The sequence below is a fragment of the Trachinotus anak genome, unplaced genomic scaffold, assembly GCF_046630095.1.
Source record: "Trachinotus anak isolate AG129_WGS33_773 ecotype Australia unplaced genomic scaffold, CSIRO_AGI_Tana_v1 ptg000018l, whole genome shotgun sequence".
Taxonomy (NCBI): Eukaryota; Metazoa; Chordata; class Actinopteri; order Carangiformes; family Carangidae; genus Trachinotus; species Trachinotus anak.
The window spans coordinates 14,375,566-14,393,944 of NW_027273869.1; the positions used below are offsets into that span (position 1 = coordinate 14,375,566).

The 18,379-nt window shown below is 40.1% G+C and overlaps 1 protein-coding gene across 10 annotated transcripts in view; it reads right to left on the reverse strand.

The window, feature by feature from the left end:
• The window catches only part of anks1b (ankyrin repeat and sterile alpha motif domain containing 1B), a 211,973-nt gene that overhangs the window by 22,942 nt on the left and 170,652 nt on the right, over window positions 1-18,379 (reverse strand). The window contains exon 1 of one of the 10 annotated variants that reach the window (XM_071502478.1): window positions 11,636-12,020. The exons of 7 other annotated variants lie outside the window; for them this stretch is intronic. The gene's annotated coding sequence lies outside the window, so the exon portion shown is untranslated. Of the gene's footprint in view, window positions 1-11,635; window positions 12,021-18,379 lie in introns of those variants that run through there. 2 more of the 10 variants (XM_071502479.1, XM_071502480.1) reach the window with 2 other exon arrangements.

Genomic DNA, 18,379 nt, shown 5'->3' on the forward strand with positions numbered 1-18,379 from the left:
TAGTGTACAGACATAAGAGTAACAGTGAATATGCACATTTTCAAGATGTCAAATTATTTCTATAAAACAACTCTGGGAGTGATAAAAAAAAATAAAAAATCCTAAATCCCAATAACAAACCAAGCACTGCACTGTCAGACTTCCAGGTTTTCTGCCAAGGTAATTATTTGATAAAACATTGTTACTGAGAGCTGAGAGTTTACTGAGAGTTTTTTTTCACTGACAGCCATGAAATGCAAATTCAACAAAATGAGATTGTGGCAAATTTGTAACAGTCTATTGATTTTCCCCAGGAGCTCATTACACAGGCACAAACAGAGACAAAAACACACACATACACACACACACACACTTGGACTCCAGTGAAAGCATTCATTCTTTCTGTGGTCACCAGGCGTCCACTGACTGTGCCAGTTACTGGGTTTTCTAAAGAGACTAGCTGGAACATGGCAGCTGTCTGCGGGGATGTTGTTTGCACCTTCTGTCACCCATACGTCGGTATACAACAAACTGCTGCCTGGTTTCATGGGGCTGCCTCTGGAGCTCCTCCGGTAAAGGTATGTGCGAGCATGAGAGAGCGCGTGTGTTTCTGTGTGTCTTCAGGGCAAAAGGTGGTAATTAGCCTCAATGTGAGGCCTTGCTGCGAGTCTAATGATTCTCCCAACAGTCGTGCTTTGAGTCAGTGCAACTCGCAGACACGCACACAAATACACGCAGACTTCATCATCTACCGCACCAATTAGTGGCCTACATCTGCTAGAGTAACATAAAAATACAAACCAGCGACAAGACCGGTGATATCGGATGCACGTACACGTTCTATGTATGTGCACAGACCTAAACACACAGAACATAAATAAACCAATCCCATGGATAATGAATGTATGCAAACTGCATGTAAACTGTGCTATAATGTATGAGCAAGCCTAAAAAATGCCGAACGCTTCCTCTTGTTTGTAGGCTTCATAAATTTCAATTCATGTCGTACAATAAATAAGGAAAAAGGATAGTTTTAATAGTGGCTACCATTGAGTTAAATGACATCCTACGCTGTTCCTCTCTGCATGGAAACAGTGTTTTTAATTGTTAAAATTAGACAGATCAAAGGGAAATGGAGAGCAGAGCTGGGACTAGCGGGTAGTGGAACTAATTGGCGTATTATGGCCACCCCGTGCTCCTTCCACCAATTTTTACTCACTCATCTTTCCTCTCCTATTCTCCTTCTCCGCCTTTCACAGCCTCTATCTCTGTCTCTCTTACACACTGTCTTTTATGGTCACACAATCTCAGTGATACTACAGCCTCTGCCTCGCTTGCTGATTTGGGCGCATAATATCTTACTCTAAGGCTTTTACTACTACTAGTTCTCTAGTAGCAAGTGTCTTAAAATGAGAATATGATGTACTGCTCATCCAGTAAAAAGAAAATTACACTTGGTTTAAGGACATTCTCGAAAATAATGAAATTGATTGCAAACAGGCAACATGACCTTACTCATGTAGAACATCGTCAAGCTTTTAACTTTTAGATATGGTTTCATTTGTTTAAAGAGTCCCTCTCTACGAAAAACAAGTGAGAAAGTTAAAGCTTAAACAGTAAGTACATTAGTGGACTAGTCAGAAAACTCAACGACAGAAAATTCATCCGCAACTGTTTTGATTACTGATTATCATTAGTCAAGACTTTCCTAGTTCCAGCTTCTCCACTGTGCTTTTCATTGTCTGATATGATATTACAGTGATTATCTTTGATAAAAAAAAAAAAGATGATTCAGGAAATTGGGCATTGTATCCAGTGTCACAAAAAGCAATTGTTTGATTGAGAAAATCACAAGATAGATTAATATTCAAAACAATTGTTAGTTACAGTCTCAATAAAGTTATGATGTTATGGCTTTGCAAGTAAAAAGAAAATGACACCTGATTTAAAGAATAAAATCTTTAAAATATAAAGACTAGATAGCAAACAGGTGACTTTACCAGACTCCAGATCAGTTTATTTGAACCACTGAAAGAAAAAAAAAAAAAAAAAAAAAAGATTTGATGACTTTAATGCTACTTGTTTGAATGTGACCTGGATTCTTTGCAGTCAGTAGAAAAGGTCATGACATATTCAGCCTCCTGAGGGGTGAGAGCAAGACACCAGCCCCGACGACTCCACTGTTTCATCACATACGAATACACGCATGCACTCCAGGAAGAGCACAGTAATTGTCCTGCACAGTGCGTGTCTGTGTGTGTTACACTTCGCCTTATGCAACAGCATCTACTTCAACTACAGTAGAAGCCTCAACCTCAGCCTGAAGTTCAGCTGTCACCATGGCAACACAGAGCCGCAGCAGGAGCAGTCACCCACACACACTCATCCAAAAAAAAACAAAACAAAACACACAAAAAAAAAAACACACACACATACATATTTCCACATGCACGTGGATGTGTATTCAGACACACACAAACAGCTCAAACAGCTGTTTTCGGAGCCTGAGGATGAAGATTATATTGTTACCCTGAATGGATTGGATGAGAATTTGAATGCAACCTGACCATTATTGTTAAAACACACTCACATTTTCACTGTCTCTGTGATGCTCGACTGCAGCATTGTCCCATTTGCATTTAAATGATATTCATAGCAGCAGTATATACTGACGAGAGAAGCGCTGAGGTACCACACTACACTGATTGAAGCTCCACTCTGGTCAGCTCTGGTAATACGTCCTTGATAAGACAACGCTTGTATGTTTTGTGTCAACAGCACTTACACACCGACAACTGAAAAAAAAAAAATAAATAAATAAACATAGACAGCGTTTCTATATCTGTAAGCATTTGATTTGCAGGATAAGTTGGCGTTATTCTATATTTTGTCCACTGTCAACAAATACTGAGAAAAGACCAAAACTAACAACGCCTCAATATTTTACGACTCCCCTGCCCCCTCTCTGGCATTCGGCCCCCGGCCAACTGGTCCTTAGTGAAAATGTAAATGTTTAAAAATGGATCAAAATATGTAGTTTTAATTTTTTTTTTAAAGGTTTAATCTCTACAACAGCTGAGCTCTGTCGTTGTTAGCAGACATGTATTTGGTGTTAACAGTTTTCAGCCACAGATTGGTTCACATTTGGTGCTCTACAGAGTATTTACAGAAGCAAGATGGCATTTGTGAGACTGAGTCCAAATAAACTAATGTAACAGTGTTTTTAATACTTTTTGGAGCTCTGTAGTGCGGAGGAATAATGTATGTCAGGCTTTGGCTACTATTATTCAGTCATTGTTAGTTTTTGTCCGTTCATGAATTGAGATTAAGAAAAAATGAGAACATAACCAGCCTTATTAAGTCCATCAAAAATGGACAATTTTCATTGTTAGATTGTTGCAATGAATTAGGACGTAACAAAGTTTTCAAGGATTTGTTACACTTGACTGCCAGACTGTTTTTAAGGCAGGGAGATAAATTTATAAGGTTTAACTTGCATACTTAGCAGTGCAATGTACCTGGATTATTATTTTTTTAGTGACCGCAGCGGCTGAAAAAGTGAGAGTGTTATTTTTTATGTTCATGTTAATATAACTTTTCATAATAGCATTTAAAAAACATATTAAAGCACATTCAAACATTGAAAACAACTGTACGATATTCACAGCGGGACCTGATTTCTGTTGCTGATTTCAGAAACTGGACGACTACAGGATGTGGTCTGAAAATTTCATTCACAACTAAAAATGTATAGTTTCAGCAAAGCAGTGAAACATCTATTTAACATTAACCTGATATGTTCAGAGTGAATGGACATCACTGACTTAGTGTAAATTCTTTCTTTCCTTGTGAAGCACATTACAAAATATACAGATGTTTTCATTGGTGTGAATATTATGGAATCAAATATTAAGCTCACTGTATGTCAGTGGATGTCCATGTCTTTCTACCTCTCTCTGTCTGGGTTGTATCACTGAGCAGCTAAAGCGTCCAGTGAGGGTTACTTACCCTCTGGTCTTGATTTTATTACCGTAGTATGAAGTGATTTGGGGCGCTGTTTGCCTCCAGTATCTAGCCGGGCCGTTATGTTTGTGTCTTCTGTGTGTGTCTGTGTGTGCCGATCAATGCACTAATCCTGTTAACAGTCCCGTTAGCCCAGACTGAACAGGCTTGATTAACGGATTAGCCACCACACATACGGTTAACGGAGCTGTGCTTTCCTCCAGCCATCTCCTCTCTGTAGCTCTCACTTCACAAACATTAAACCATAAACGATTCTTTCCCATTTAAATCCTTCTGTTTGTTTATGTGTGTCGTCTGTTCCACCAAGTCTTTTAATGTCGTGTTTGGAGTCATAAAACATACAAAAGCGAAACATCTTCAAGTGTCATTGAGATGATTTAATTTGCCACCGTAAATCAAATCCTATTTATTATTGAATCACAATCACAACTTCCAAGAACATGAAGAGAGAACGCAGACTAAAGATGACAGCCGTGACAAAACGACATAAATGTGACAATAAGGGTCAAATGGAAAGCGTCAGTGATTGGAGACATTAACAACGACCTCTCTCATTCAGGACACTGGAGACAAAAAGCCTTTTCTCTGTTTCCTACTAGAGGGGAGGTTGGAAGCTGGTTGGCTCACTGGAGCATAAAACCCAGTGAGGGACCAACAGTCCAGTCACTGTCTGTGCTCAAGCTAGCACACAGTTTTAATGATGGAGAGGGAGTGGAGTGAAAACTCTTTCATTAGTGTCTGTGCTCCTGTTTAATCTAAATTGACTCGCCTAAATATCCCTTTCATTAACCTCATATCCCTTTTCCTTACCCCCCTCTTCGCTCTGTCCATATTCCCTTGAACTCAAATTACCTCTCACACGTCTCTCCTGTCCTTATTTCCACTCTGCTCCCCTCTTGCTACATCCAGATGATACAAGGAGAGGCTACAAGGAAAAACAGCAGTCAGGGAGAATAAATAGTCTGAGTGCGTTAGTGATTCGCCCTAATAAAAGACGAGGCTCTGCAGTTATAAGAGCTTCTTCTGCTCAGCCTTGGCAACTGCATGTGATTGGCTCATCTTTGTTAGCTTTGGCTGTGTGTATCTACCTTCTCCAGGCTCAAGTCAATATGACCGATCACCTCTCCCCTGTAGACTGTGAGGGCGTGACCTCTGTGATATCAACAGACCTCTGCAGCTCTTCAGGCGTCGTCCGCTAATGGAGCGATTGGAGTTCAACCCCCCCCCCCACTTTAAAAATATCACTTTGAAGAATCCTGAATCGAAGGAACGATCAAAGAATCACTGGTGTAAGGTTACTTAAATTGCCTGGGTCAGAATACATCACAGGCCAAATGAGTGGTAATATTGATCAGCACGTATCCCGTGTCTGCCGTCGTGCCGTCTTAGAGGTTGAGTACAAGGCTGTAGTTACCACTGAGATCATCAAAGTCATGTCCTCCAGAATATTTTAATGACTTGGAAGAATATGTATTCTATGTTTATGGACATATTCCACATATATTTAAAGGCTGATTCTGATAACTGTAATGATCCACAACATTAATACGTGTATTTCACACCATTAAGTCATTACACGAGGAGGGGGGAGTGCTGACATCTTATTTTGGAACCGTATTTTACTATAATTTTACTGGAAATCAGATGATTTTTTTTTTTTTTAATCCAAGATGTTTGTCTGCATTGGCAGGTTGATAAAATAATCTCAAAAATGGAAAAAATTCAATTTTTAAAATCATTAGTTTGTAAAAGGAAACATGTAACTGGAGCAAGCAGAAAGTTAGCTTAGCTTAGTACAAAGACTATAAACAGGAAAACAGCTAGCCTGCTCTGTCCAAGGGTAACAAAATGTGCCTCCCAGCATCTCTAAAACTCACTTATTAATACTTTATCTCTTGTTTGTTTAATCCAAACAAAAAACTAAATGTAAAGACAACTACTTCAGTTTTACATGGGGCTATGTGCCAGACTGGGGGCAGTTGATAGGCAGCCAGTGGAGACTCCAGGAAATAAATTCTCCTAAAATATTCCTTTAAATATTCCTGAAAATTGTACAGAATTTGGTTGGTGGCAAGTGAAGTGTTTTATGCGGGTGGGGGAGTGCTGAGGAAATTTGGACTCATGCCCTGAGTATTTTTAAAATCCTGGAAACAGCCTGCTTGAGTGGTATAATGACTATAATCATATTAAATGGTTTGTGCAAGAAATTTAAATTTGAGAGTTGACGTCAGTCAATGATCAGGCCCAGCCTGGGGCTCTAAATCTGTCACTTAATATAGAATATAAAAGTAGACAAAAGTCAAAAATGTCTCCCATCTTGCAATCAATAGGGCTTGTTATAAAACAGCATTGATGTAATGTGAATAACGTGCACAGTGCCCAGTGCATGTGAAGGCGTCGACATTTACAGCAACAATGCTTGGCTCATTTTTCACCCTGATTATTGATGTTTTTCTAACCCTGAATACTTAACCACAGCCGGCCACCTTCCTCTCCTTGTTCTCTCATCGCTCCATCCCTCACTCGATGTGTGTGGAATGATAAGTATTGATTTTCCTGGGCTCTCAATAGATTTTACCACACACAATATGTAACTTTCAGAAAGCACACTGGAAGCTCAGCTGGATTCAATGTCCAGGCTTCAGCTTCATCACCCTCTGCCCTGTTCGCAACTACAGTTTCTCTTACACATGCATATATATATAAATATATGTATACACACATGCATACACACATACCCCATTATAGGCGCTGGGTGGGGGGAGGTTGGGGAAACTGGAGGGAAACCAGAGACCACTGGTTGCCTAGCAACCACAGAGCAGAGGGGAGTTGCAGCTAAGGGTGATATGTTAAAAATGATGTCCAACAGGGACCAATAGGACGACTTGTTTCATTGCTGAGAAAATAGGCAGCCAATGAGAGCAGGCCGTTAATAAGCCCGCCCACATGGAGACAGATATATCTCCATTAATAGCATGAGAACTGTAACTATGACTGGAAGCACAAGCTGTGTGTGTGTGTGTGTGTGTGTGTGCAAACACTGAAATGCTGCAGGATCAAGCTTGAAACAAGATCTCTCAAAGCTTCCACAGACACACTTGTACGCGCGCACACACACATACACACACATACACACACACACACACACACACACACACACTACTTACACAGAAGCACATGAGTTGAATCCCCAGTAAGATGAGAGAGGAAATGGTTGATGATATTTTTCAGGATTAATAAATACTTCAAAGTCTCAAGATGCTACTCATTTTCACACTGCACAGTAGCATAAGCTCTCCTAAGGCACCGGGCTGTGTGTGCACATGTATGTGTGTGTTTTTATGAGTGTATAATACTATCTGGGTGTGGGCGCTTCAGAGAGTTTATCCACATCGAGTGTTTGAGTGTCAGAATGCAAAAAATTCAGAGGGAGATTTACATTTTTAAATAAATAACAAAAACAATAATAAACATTACATTACAAATGTATTTGCTTTAAATTTGGAATGTTTGGCTTTTACAGCACCACACATTAGAGATTATGAATTAAAGCTGCAATTCTTTGATCACATTTTTTCACTTCATGCCTCGATGCTGAAATGAGGATTTTAGTAAAACCAAGCTCATTTGTCAATCATGTGTATATAATAAAACCTGTATGTGACCTGTGCAGCTTGTATGATGTGCATGACCACATGACATAACTCAGTTAAGGTTGACATAGCAACAGAGAGAGGCCAGTTGAATGACGTTTATGTTTTTGTTTGGTATCTTGCACTTCAGAGGTTCAGCAGGGCTCACAAACAGCAGCTGCTCCTGGCCAGAGTCAGTGAAGCGTACAGCATGCTGTACTGTATACTGTACAGTAAAGGCTACAGATACAAGATCGGGTCAATAGGATGCTTGTAGCAGCCATATGTGCATCTTTGAACTCTCTGCTGAGGGACAGCTTTAGATGGGACCCTGCTGTGTACTCCTAGTAGTGGGAAAACTTGAAAGTGAGAGAGAAACAGTTTCCAGCAGCCGATCCATTTACACTTACATTATTATTATCAGCATAACATTTTGTAATTTGAGGTATATAATGTAACTTCTGTGAAATGTAGCTTAAAACCCAATTTTACATTATTATAATACAATTAAATGAGGTCTTTTATCCTTCAATCTCAATGGGTCAGACATTAGCAAGCTAACGTCTGGTTAGCTAGTTCCATTAGCTAACGGTACAGAGCAGTTATTAGTTATAAATGTTTGGTAACAACTAATCTCCACATAAGAACTAATTTGTGTTTATAATTATAAAGAGCTGGTGTAAACTGCTCCTCACCTGTATCAGACCTGGCAAAAAAAAAAAAAAAAATCTGAATCAAGCCACATCAGAGAAGCAATGTAGATATGGCAGAGTATTACAAGTGGCCAGTGGGGACAAAGCTGTGCTGCTAAAGATAAACCAACCAAAACCTAAGGCAAGATACCATGTCCTTCCTGCGTCAAGGTTATTCAAATGTCACTCAGAAGTTTATACACCCATACTCAGTACACATTTACACAGAAAATATCAAGACCTCTGCACCTCGGCCACCTTAATTAACCTTGCCAATGCAGACAAACATCTCGGATTAAAAAATAATAATAATAATAATCTGATTTACAGTCTGTGTAGTAAAATAGGTTTCTGCCAACGGTTCCTGTTTTGTGACCCAGTTGAGTCCCAAAATAAGATGTCAGCACTTTGAAAATACACTCTCCCCTCCTCGTGTAATGACTTAATGGTGTAATAGATGTGTTAATGTTCTGAATCATTACAAGCCTTCCTTAAAACAAAAAAACGATGATACAGCAGAATTACCCAAACATAATAAAACCATTTGTGTTTCTGAAACTGTTGGGAGCTTAAAGAAAATGATGTGATTAGAATTTAAACCCTTTGCACCAATACTCTAGTTACTGTATGTTAAAAGCTTTTGTAAACCAAAATATCTTTCACGGGATCATCCACCATGCTGTGGTTTCTGTGGGCCGCCTTCTGACTAATGCCGGTCACTGAAGAGGAATCTATTGCAATGACTCGCCGCGGTGATGATTCCATGAACAGGAGGCTGGATTATGATTGATGGACTGGCGTCTGAGGTAAACAGCATCTGGCAGGATTTCCCACTCAATCTTTCGGTCTGTCCGGTTTGTTCCTTAGCAGCTGGGAGAAGAAAAATACTCTCCTTCTTCCTGCTGGGACCTGCCTCGTTCTTTCCCTCTATTTACAGTGGCAAGAAAAAGTATGTGAACCCTTTGGAAACCCTGATTGGTCAAAAAATGTGATCTGATCTTCGTCAACGAGCCACAGGAGTAGATGAACGCAATGTGCCTGAGCTAATGAGAGCCATTAAACATTCATGGAGCTGGTGGAAAAAGTAAGTGAACCTTTGGATTTAATAACTGGTTGAACCTGCTTTGGAACCAATAACCCCAAACAAACTCTTCGATCAGACCTGCACAATGTTCAGGAGGATTGTTTTTTTCCTCTTCAGGTCTCTACTGGATTAAGGTCTGGACTCTGACTGGGCCACTCCAACAGGTGGATACTTTGAAAGTCATTCTGTTGTAGATTTACTTTGATGTTTAGGGTCATCGTCCTGCTCTGCTGCATGAGCTTCAGCAGGTGGACCGCCACCCTGACGTTATCCTGTAAGAGACCTTGAGAAACCTGGGAATTCATTTTCCCATCAATGATGTTGAGCTGTCCAGGCCCAGAGGCAGACTCATCAGCAGAGACGTTAACCAACTCCAGTGATTCCTTTCAGCCTTTAGCTGCTGCTCTGAGGCTCTTTGTTATGTTACTGATCATTCTGCATTGTGCTTTTCGAGTCATCTTAGCTGGGCGTCTACTTTTAGGCAGAATGTAGCCACAAAACTAACTCATCTCCATTTGTAGACAGTTTGTGTGACTTTGGACTGATGAACACGCAAACTCTTTCAGCTCTTGTAACCCTTTTGGCTTCATGCAAATCAACAATTCTAGATCACAAGTCTCCTGAGATCTGTTTTGGGGGAGGCATGATTCACGTCAGCAGAAGCTTCTTGTCTACACTCTGAATGTTTGATTGATGTTTTTAATATGGACAAGAAAGATACAATGATTTTTATGTTATTAGTTAAAATTGATTGTGTTTGTTCATAATTGTAACTTGGATTAAGATCTGATCATATTTCAGGACAAATTCATACATAAATGGAGAAAATTCCAAAGGGTTCACTTGTTTTTTGGTTTTTTTTTTTTTTTTTTTTTTTAACTCAACCTACCTACCTTACCACAAGGTCCTCACTTACTTTCCTTTTCAGTCTTGCTCTATCACTGTTGTTTTGTTTCCCTTCATTATTTTCATTTAACAAATTCATACACGCTGGACATTATTAACTTATCTTAGTCAGTGCCAGTGGATTTTGGGCAACTAAGGACAACAACATAAATCTGACAAGTAAAATTATATGGTAACCACTGCTATTTCTTTGAATGATTTTAAAATGTAACATGACAAAGTGAGTCTGGAAAATCGAGACTTTGAAAGCTGAGATAAAAAAAACCTGAAAACAGTAATCATATGACAACAGAGCAGCCTCCCTTGTGCTAATAAATGTTTACATTTTCTCTCATACACAGTGATTACCACTTAAACATACAGTATAGCACTAACCTGACAGTCTTGTCTTTATAGACTTCCAAACAAACAAACTTAAAGCCTTACAACATCCCTTTCTTAAGGGACTATATTTTTCTGTCTTGTCCTAGATTTCACTTCTCTTGCCATCTTCTCAGAGTATGTTAGTGCATGCAAATGAGGATAGGACATAAATTAGGGCAGCAATTGGATTTGAGTGGATTTAACTGTAGTAGTAAGACAGTAGCTTTTTTCTCTGCTTCACTTGACTCAGCCTGGAACTAGAGACAATAGTTGGCTTGTGTTTTTTCTTTTTTTTTCTGGATCTGGACTTGATGCCTTCCAGAAAGTCTTTTGACAAGTACAAACATGACAACTCGGTCCAGTCTCTGGTTAATGACATAGATTGAGGTACATGTTCAAGAAAACCTGGCAACACATGATACACACATGCACAGTGAATTCCTCACCATCAGCGCTGCCTATTATGCAACTGAGAAAAGTAACTGAATTGAATTTGAGATGTCATCCCCTCTCTGTTCCTCTACTTGTGGAATAAAGAGACTTTGCAGCAAACTCATGCACGATCGATGCTCCGACACTGAGCACGTTCTCTCAGAAGGCTCAAAAACAGACTCTTACACAATAAATGCACAAAAAACATTTATCTCCAAAAGCTACGCACACACGCATACACACACACACACACACACACACACACACACACACACACACACACACACACACACACACACACACACACACACACACAGTCACACCGCCAGTAAATTTGCCTTGTCAGCAGTGTTGATTGAGCGCTTCATATATTGTAACCACCTCAGCCTTGCAGAGCATCTAGATGAAAGATGCATTATTAAAACTGCAAGTGAAGAACAAAAGGATCAGTGCTCATCATCGTATCTCTTCCTCTTTATCTCTCTTATGTTTTACATCCCCATCCTGTCTCCCAGTGGGCTTACCTCTCCCCGAGACGGGACTTATCCCAAATGAAAGGTTGAGTCGTCTTCAGTTTGGTCTCCTCGCCTGCGGTGTCTTCTTTTCTCACTCTCTCTTCTCCTGCTCTTTACTGTTGCTTTGTTGCCGTCCAAGACAAGTGTTTCTCTTTCCTTCTGTCTCTCTTCTCCTCTCTATCCACACTTTTCTAGCTTTACTCCTCCTCAACTCCTCACCACCAGCTTTTGTCTCCCTTTCGCTCACACTCACTCTGTCTGCAGATTTCCAGCGCTCACCAACTCCTCCTCTTTCCTCAGCTTGCGGCAGCCAGACTACATCTCCTACATGTCTCTGCCTGAGCGCTCTCTCTCGCTCTCTCTCTCTCTCTCTCTCTCTCTCTCTCTCTTACTCTCTCTCTACACACACTCCCTCTCTCTGTGCTCTCTCTCTCGCTCTCTTTCTACCCAGTTTACATTTCCCCCTCCTCGTCCTCTCCATCTCGTCACTATGGAGACGCTGGGCTCGCACAGAGACAAGCTCGTGCTGGCTCACAAGGAGTGTGAATGTGTGTTTGTGTGCTGCATGAGTTGAGACAGTTCAACAGCAGCAGTATTGTCATCATTATATGACATCAATGTAAATATATATAAAAAAAAAAAAGTCAACCACAGGCTGGTGCCTGAAGTATTTTCCCCCCACTCTAAGTTTTGTTTTAAAGAGCTAGTTCAACATTTTGACAAATGTGTTTCTTCACTTCATTGCTGTAAATTAGATGGCTTAGCACAAAAACTGGAAACAAGGAGAAACAGCTAGCCAAGGTCAAGCCAGGCTAATAGTCCCTTCTGGTTACCTGGCAACCACATGGTCTGTAAGACCACTGACAAGTTACTGGTCCGAGCCAAAAATTAGCCCAGCACACAAATCCCCATAAACCCACAAATTTTTGCTCAGATAAAACAAACAAAATACAACATGAGGCTTTGTGAACGTTAAAGATGTTGGTAGGTGAATTTTGTTACTTTTGGAGACAGCCAGGTGAGCCGTTTCCCCCTGTTTCCTTTATTTATGCTAAGCTAAGCTAATCGAATAGGCAGCTGGCTGTAGCTTCACATTTACCATACAGGCACGGTAAGATTGACACTCTCATCAAACTGAAACACAGAACCACAGCAGTGTGGAGTCTACAGGTCTATGTTATGGCTATCAGTATAAACTATTTTGAGCTTGTTTCTGAGAAGTATGAGTCAGTTTGGTTTGATAAAAGGCTCTAAAACAACACCCATGAGCCTCACTTGTTGTTGCTATAGAGAATCCAGTCAGAGGTGTGAATCAGAGCTGTAGAAAATCCAGAACCTATTGTTATTGGCACCAAATACCTCAGCATAGTTACTGAATTCAACCAAAATTGACCCAGAATCCCAAATGAACTGATTTAAACTGTGGTCATTAGGTTTATGTAGGTTTATATACACAAGCCTTTGATGTTACATCAAAGAACCAGATACAGTCTAATAGGGTCGCTTATCTTTTGTATTTAACCAGGAGCATGTTTTATTCCTTTGTTAGATAGCCAGCAGTGGAAAGATTAAAATAAGCAAAGAGAAAGATGGTGAATGACATGAAAGAAACACCCTGAGCTGAATGCGACCCAAGGCCATTGCAGTTCTTGGTTGGTGCCCTAACCCCCAGGTCACCACGGCTCCCCTCGACCAGGAGTGCTTGATGCCAATCCAAGTCTTGGAAATGCTCCAACTGTAAGTCACCTTACAACGTCTTTGTGGAAAATGAATGAGACTATTACTCCTGGAACCCTTACAAATGCCCAATATACACCCTTCCACTTTGCAGCTCTATGTTATTAGACTTTAATGCATCGCATTTTTCTGTTTAGCTACAGACACAGACAAGTTTAGACATTTGGCAGGAAATGGCTCGGCACAGAGAAATTCCCATTTGTCTGACTGCAGTGACTCTTTAGCAACATTCCTTTAGGCCTCATGTACCTCAGAGCAGCATCACCACTGAGCAGGTTTGTGTAACATGAGTATGATATGAGTATAAATCCTTATCTGGGTAAGAAAATATTGAACATGTTTGAAACCTGACTCACTCACTTTTAGCTCATCTATCAGCTGACTGTAGGACACAACTAGGACAACACCAGTGCTTGTGTGTGTGCATATAAGTTATAGGTTCTTTATATCAAGCGTGTGTGTGTGTTTATATACGAGAGTTTATATCTGCATGCGTGTGAGTTCAAGTGTCAAATAAGTGACATCCAACCCACAAAGCTTGACATCATTGTGACTATTTCTGTCTTTATGAGTCTACTTATGTGATCCGCCAGGATAAACCAAAGATAGTGCATGACCCCTCCTTATTGTCTCGTCTTTGGGAAAACACTTTTGAACAACTACAGATTCAAACGAGGTAAATCTAACTTTAATGGCTGATGTGAGAGCTTACACATGTACTTAAATCTGTATGATCTGTAGGAAAGATGTGAGGAAAACTATCAATTTATGGTCTGTTACTGACCATAAATTTAAGGAGAAATGTCTTTGAAAACCATTTCAAAAGAAATGGGGGAAAAAGAGGAAAAATGTAATGGAAACCATTGAATCCACATCCTTATTACTTCTATATTTATCAATTTTTTACCATTTCAGGGCCCAGAGATTTATTACAATGACATTGAGAGATGGGTTTCAAAGTTCATTTTTGACCTTGACAAAACAATTTCATCTGGAGGTCCATTCAGTGAGCTGCTCTAAAGCTTTTGACCATATCACATGGATATACCCAGTTGTCATAAAAATTATGAATGTTCAAACTTCCATTTTTTTCTGAGCACTTAAGAACTTTCCATCCACGTTGGCTCAAGAGTTGAGCTTCAAAGTTTATCCTTTAAAATTGGGAACAACAGATGACGTTGATTCGATATGATCGAACGCTCTAGAACAAAAACTAAATGGACTTCAGAGACGCCTGCCACTTAAAACCAGCAGAACTTAAAAGCACAGCGATGGTGCTTTTACTGATTCTAATGATTCAAAGTCAGGCAGCATTTACAAAACTCATCTTTTTTTGCAGTTGAGAATCATGACAAGGTGATTTTCAAATTTAAAGTTAATATTATGTATTATTGGAATGGCTTCGCAACATCTTTGGAGATACAGGAGATTAACCTCTTGAGCCTTAAACCTCTGATAGTTGTATAAAAAAAAAAGTGAAAAGCTTCTGAATGCAGTGTAGATCCCGAGCAAACGCCTAAGGAGGGATTAATCCTTGCCTCTTAACGAGTATGGGTGTTGTTTGTGCAGCAGCAGACCAGCAGCTACAGCTCTGCAGCAGTACTCACAGGCCACAGGTTCAGGGTGTGCACGGGGGGGTCACACACATTCTCTCCTGACACCTCCCACACTATCTCCAGCACAGCGAGTGCTACAACAGGAAGCGCAAACGCCAAATAAGGCTGCAGGAGAGCGATATCGGCAGGCAGGGACGGTGAAGTACACTGCAGTCCTGAGGCAAATCCACCCACACAAAAATTAACACCAGCCACTACTCACTACTCCCTTTCCACACACGCTGTAAGCGAACATACCGTATTCTCATATTTCAACACATCGGACATGTATGAAAGCCTACTGTACAGAGCGAGTGTGTGACAGCCGCGCACATGGACCGCTTTTCGGTGTGAAGCTCATGCATATGTGAAAAGGGAAACTAACTACTGGGAGTGTGGCTGCATGAGTGTGTAGGTACAACTGAATGATGTATAGGGTTAAATCCTGCAGAGTCTAACGAAGGCAGGAACCATTTGGTGTTGGGATGTGAGACAATCTGTCCATTTGGAGAGGTGACAAAGAAGGTGATAAGCACAGGAACATCGCACAAACACACACACACACACACACACACACACAAACAAACACACACAACACACACACACTCAGACTATTTGGAATAGTGTCAGAAAAAGGCAATCCAGTACACACACATACACATAAACACATTTCAATTCATTTATACCAAGTGCGCATATCTCTTGTCTCTATGGTAACTAGTAGCCGCCATGGCAACCGAGTACAAGCGGTAGAAGAAAGGCTGAACTCTCATGACTGTCCTCAATTTATTTTGGACCCCTCATACAGTTACACACACATATTTTTGCATGTGCGCGCACACGCACACACACACACAGACTTCCCATTTCTGAGAGTGGTGTACCTCCTGAAATGTTGTAATGACAGAGGGGAATGCAGAGACAAGTCAGGCCCTGTAGGTGAATTACATACACACACACACACACACACACACACACAAACACACATATACTCCCACACTCACACACCCCTACACAATGTGAACACACTCTAGCAGGTCTTCACATGCAGGAGACCAGCATGAAGGCACTAAAGGTTCTCCTACATACTAACTGATGATATACCATGAAGTAATCAATATCTGTCAACCAGAAGAGACTTTGCAAAACTCTCTCTACACAACTGACTCTCCTTTAATATCTTTAGGTTGCTTTAGGTCAGTGGTGGGGGGTCAGGAACCCTACAGAGAGGTTGTGAGATCATTCACAAGACAGGAATAAATAAACTAGTGTAAAGTAGCTTAAGTACATTTTGTCAAGTAGTATACTTAAGCACTCAGGTAAATTCAAGAACTAGAAATTGTGCTTTATGTGATGATACTGAGATAATGTAGCTTTTATCTGTCAAATATTTACTAGAACTGAGAATGGATTGGCCCCCAAAACACTTTCTCAACTATTTTATGATGTGTATTGCTATGGAAACCAATAATAATTCATAAATTATATTACATAACCCTGCTACAAAGAGTTCATAGTCCTTGCATAGATGAAGGTAGCTGCATGTACACGCTCACATTCAGAGGAAAATGTATCTGCAAAACCAGAGGAACTCAACTTTCTATCCTTTCTGACCTTCAAACACACACTATTCAGCACAATACACAGGTAACCAAGGACACACAGCACATGCACTCACACACAAACACCCAGCCTCCTCTGATATCAGGGTCCACTCATCTAGAAAACATTAAGGGAATTACTCCTTGAGGAGCAGAAACTATCTGCACTCCACTGTCATGAACGTGACTTTCCAAAATGAAATCCATTTCTAATTGCCTCGCTTTGGGCTCTCTGAGGACTCACTTGAAATGAGAGCAATTTGCAGCCTTGACGCAGTTGTTTTGTACCTTCCTACTTTCCTCGCCTGAAGACAAGGAGGTCTGACTGAACTGAAAGGCAGCAGCACCACCATGTGGATTTCTACAGGATGTGTCTGTGGCTCACTGCACTGCAGGGAAATGAATATGTAAATCAGGGGTCCTGTCATAATTACCAACACGTAAAAGAGACACAAGATAACTGATGCCTCACACAAAGAACACTACATCGGCACGCTGCAAACCTATTCATGTTTGTTCATGTGTTTATATGCAGGATCTGTCCCTCCTGGATCAATCAAAGGCTATTTTCTGGCTAAAGCTACTTTCACAAGGTTTTACAGGTGGGCTTCTACACCTGTACACATAAAAATACCAACTGACGAAGCTATTTAGAACAAAACCTTTATACAAATGTTGATACAATAATTTGAAATCCAGACTTTTCTTCCAGCCAAAAACTGATCGGATTGACCATAATCCCAAAAGTATTAGTGGTGTTTAGAAGAAATGTTGCACAGTGAAGCTTTTCAAAGCCCAAATGTTCCCAAACAAACCTTTTTTCATTACCTGGGTTGAGGCTTAAATCTCTGCACAGTGAGGATTATGACAGTAAATTAGTCTTGAGACAGCTGACAGATTTTACCAGGAGACCTGTGATATTAAAAGCAGGCTGATAGAGTCATCATGTCTTCCTATTATTACATTCTCAAGTACCTGACACAGCCCTTTAAATTAGTTTGGGCTAGGGGGAAAATTAAGTGAACAAAGCAGCTTAAATGGTGGCTCCCCAAAGACAAAGACCTTCGAAAAGTGCTGCCCTCTCACACACAGTTGTCTGTTTACAACTGTCTGACATGAAGAATGCATGAACGTTCTCATTTAAGATGCTTTAACCACCAAATGTCTCATATTTTTACTTGGTAAATTCTATAAAAATTCATTGGTGATCATTTGCTGTCAATCTATTAATCCATTACACCTTGCACTGTATGTAAAAACCAGCACTAGAGCTGAAGGCACATTACCTCAGTGCACTCAGTGGACTGTGATTAGTTAAAGCTTAACACAGTGTAAAATCCACTGTGTAAAAAACACTCCAATGATGAGCAGCATGTGCACACTTGACCATTTTTAATGATTAATTTTCTGAAATTATTAATATTAATTTAATAATTTAAATTAAAGTCAGATTTAATGAGTTTTCATTTCAGGTCTTGAGAATTTCAATTCCCACTTTACTATACAAAGGTTTTTTTTTTCTCAATGAACTGTCTTATAAATAAATGTACATACATGCAGTGACTATATTAACTGTATAAACACACAACTTTAGTTAACTAGTTTTGGCTGTATATAACAATATAACAACAATATACCCGATATACTCACTTGCTGAGATCTAAAAATACTGCTGCTCTAAAGACAAGTCTGAGTTCTGGAAGTTAGGACCCCTGTTTATTATTGAAAACTGGCCTCTGCTGGTATGATGTCTGTGAGGGTGGAGACTAAAAATGATCCTAACCAACAAAAATGAAGCCAAAACTACAAAAAAAGTTCAA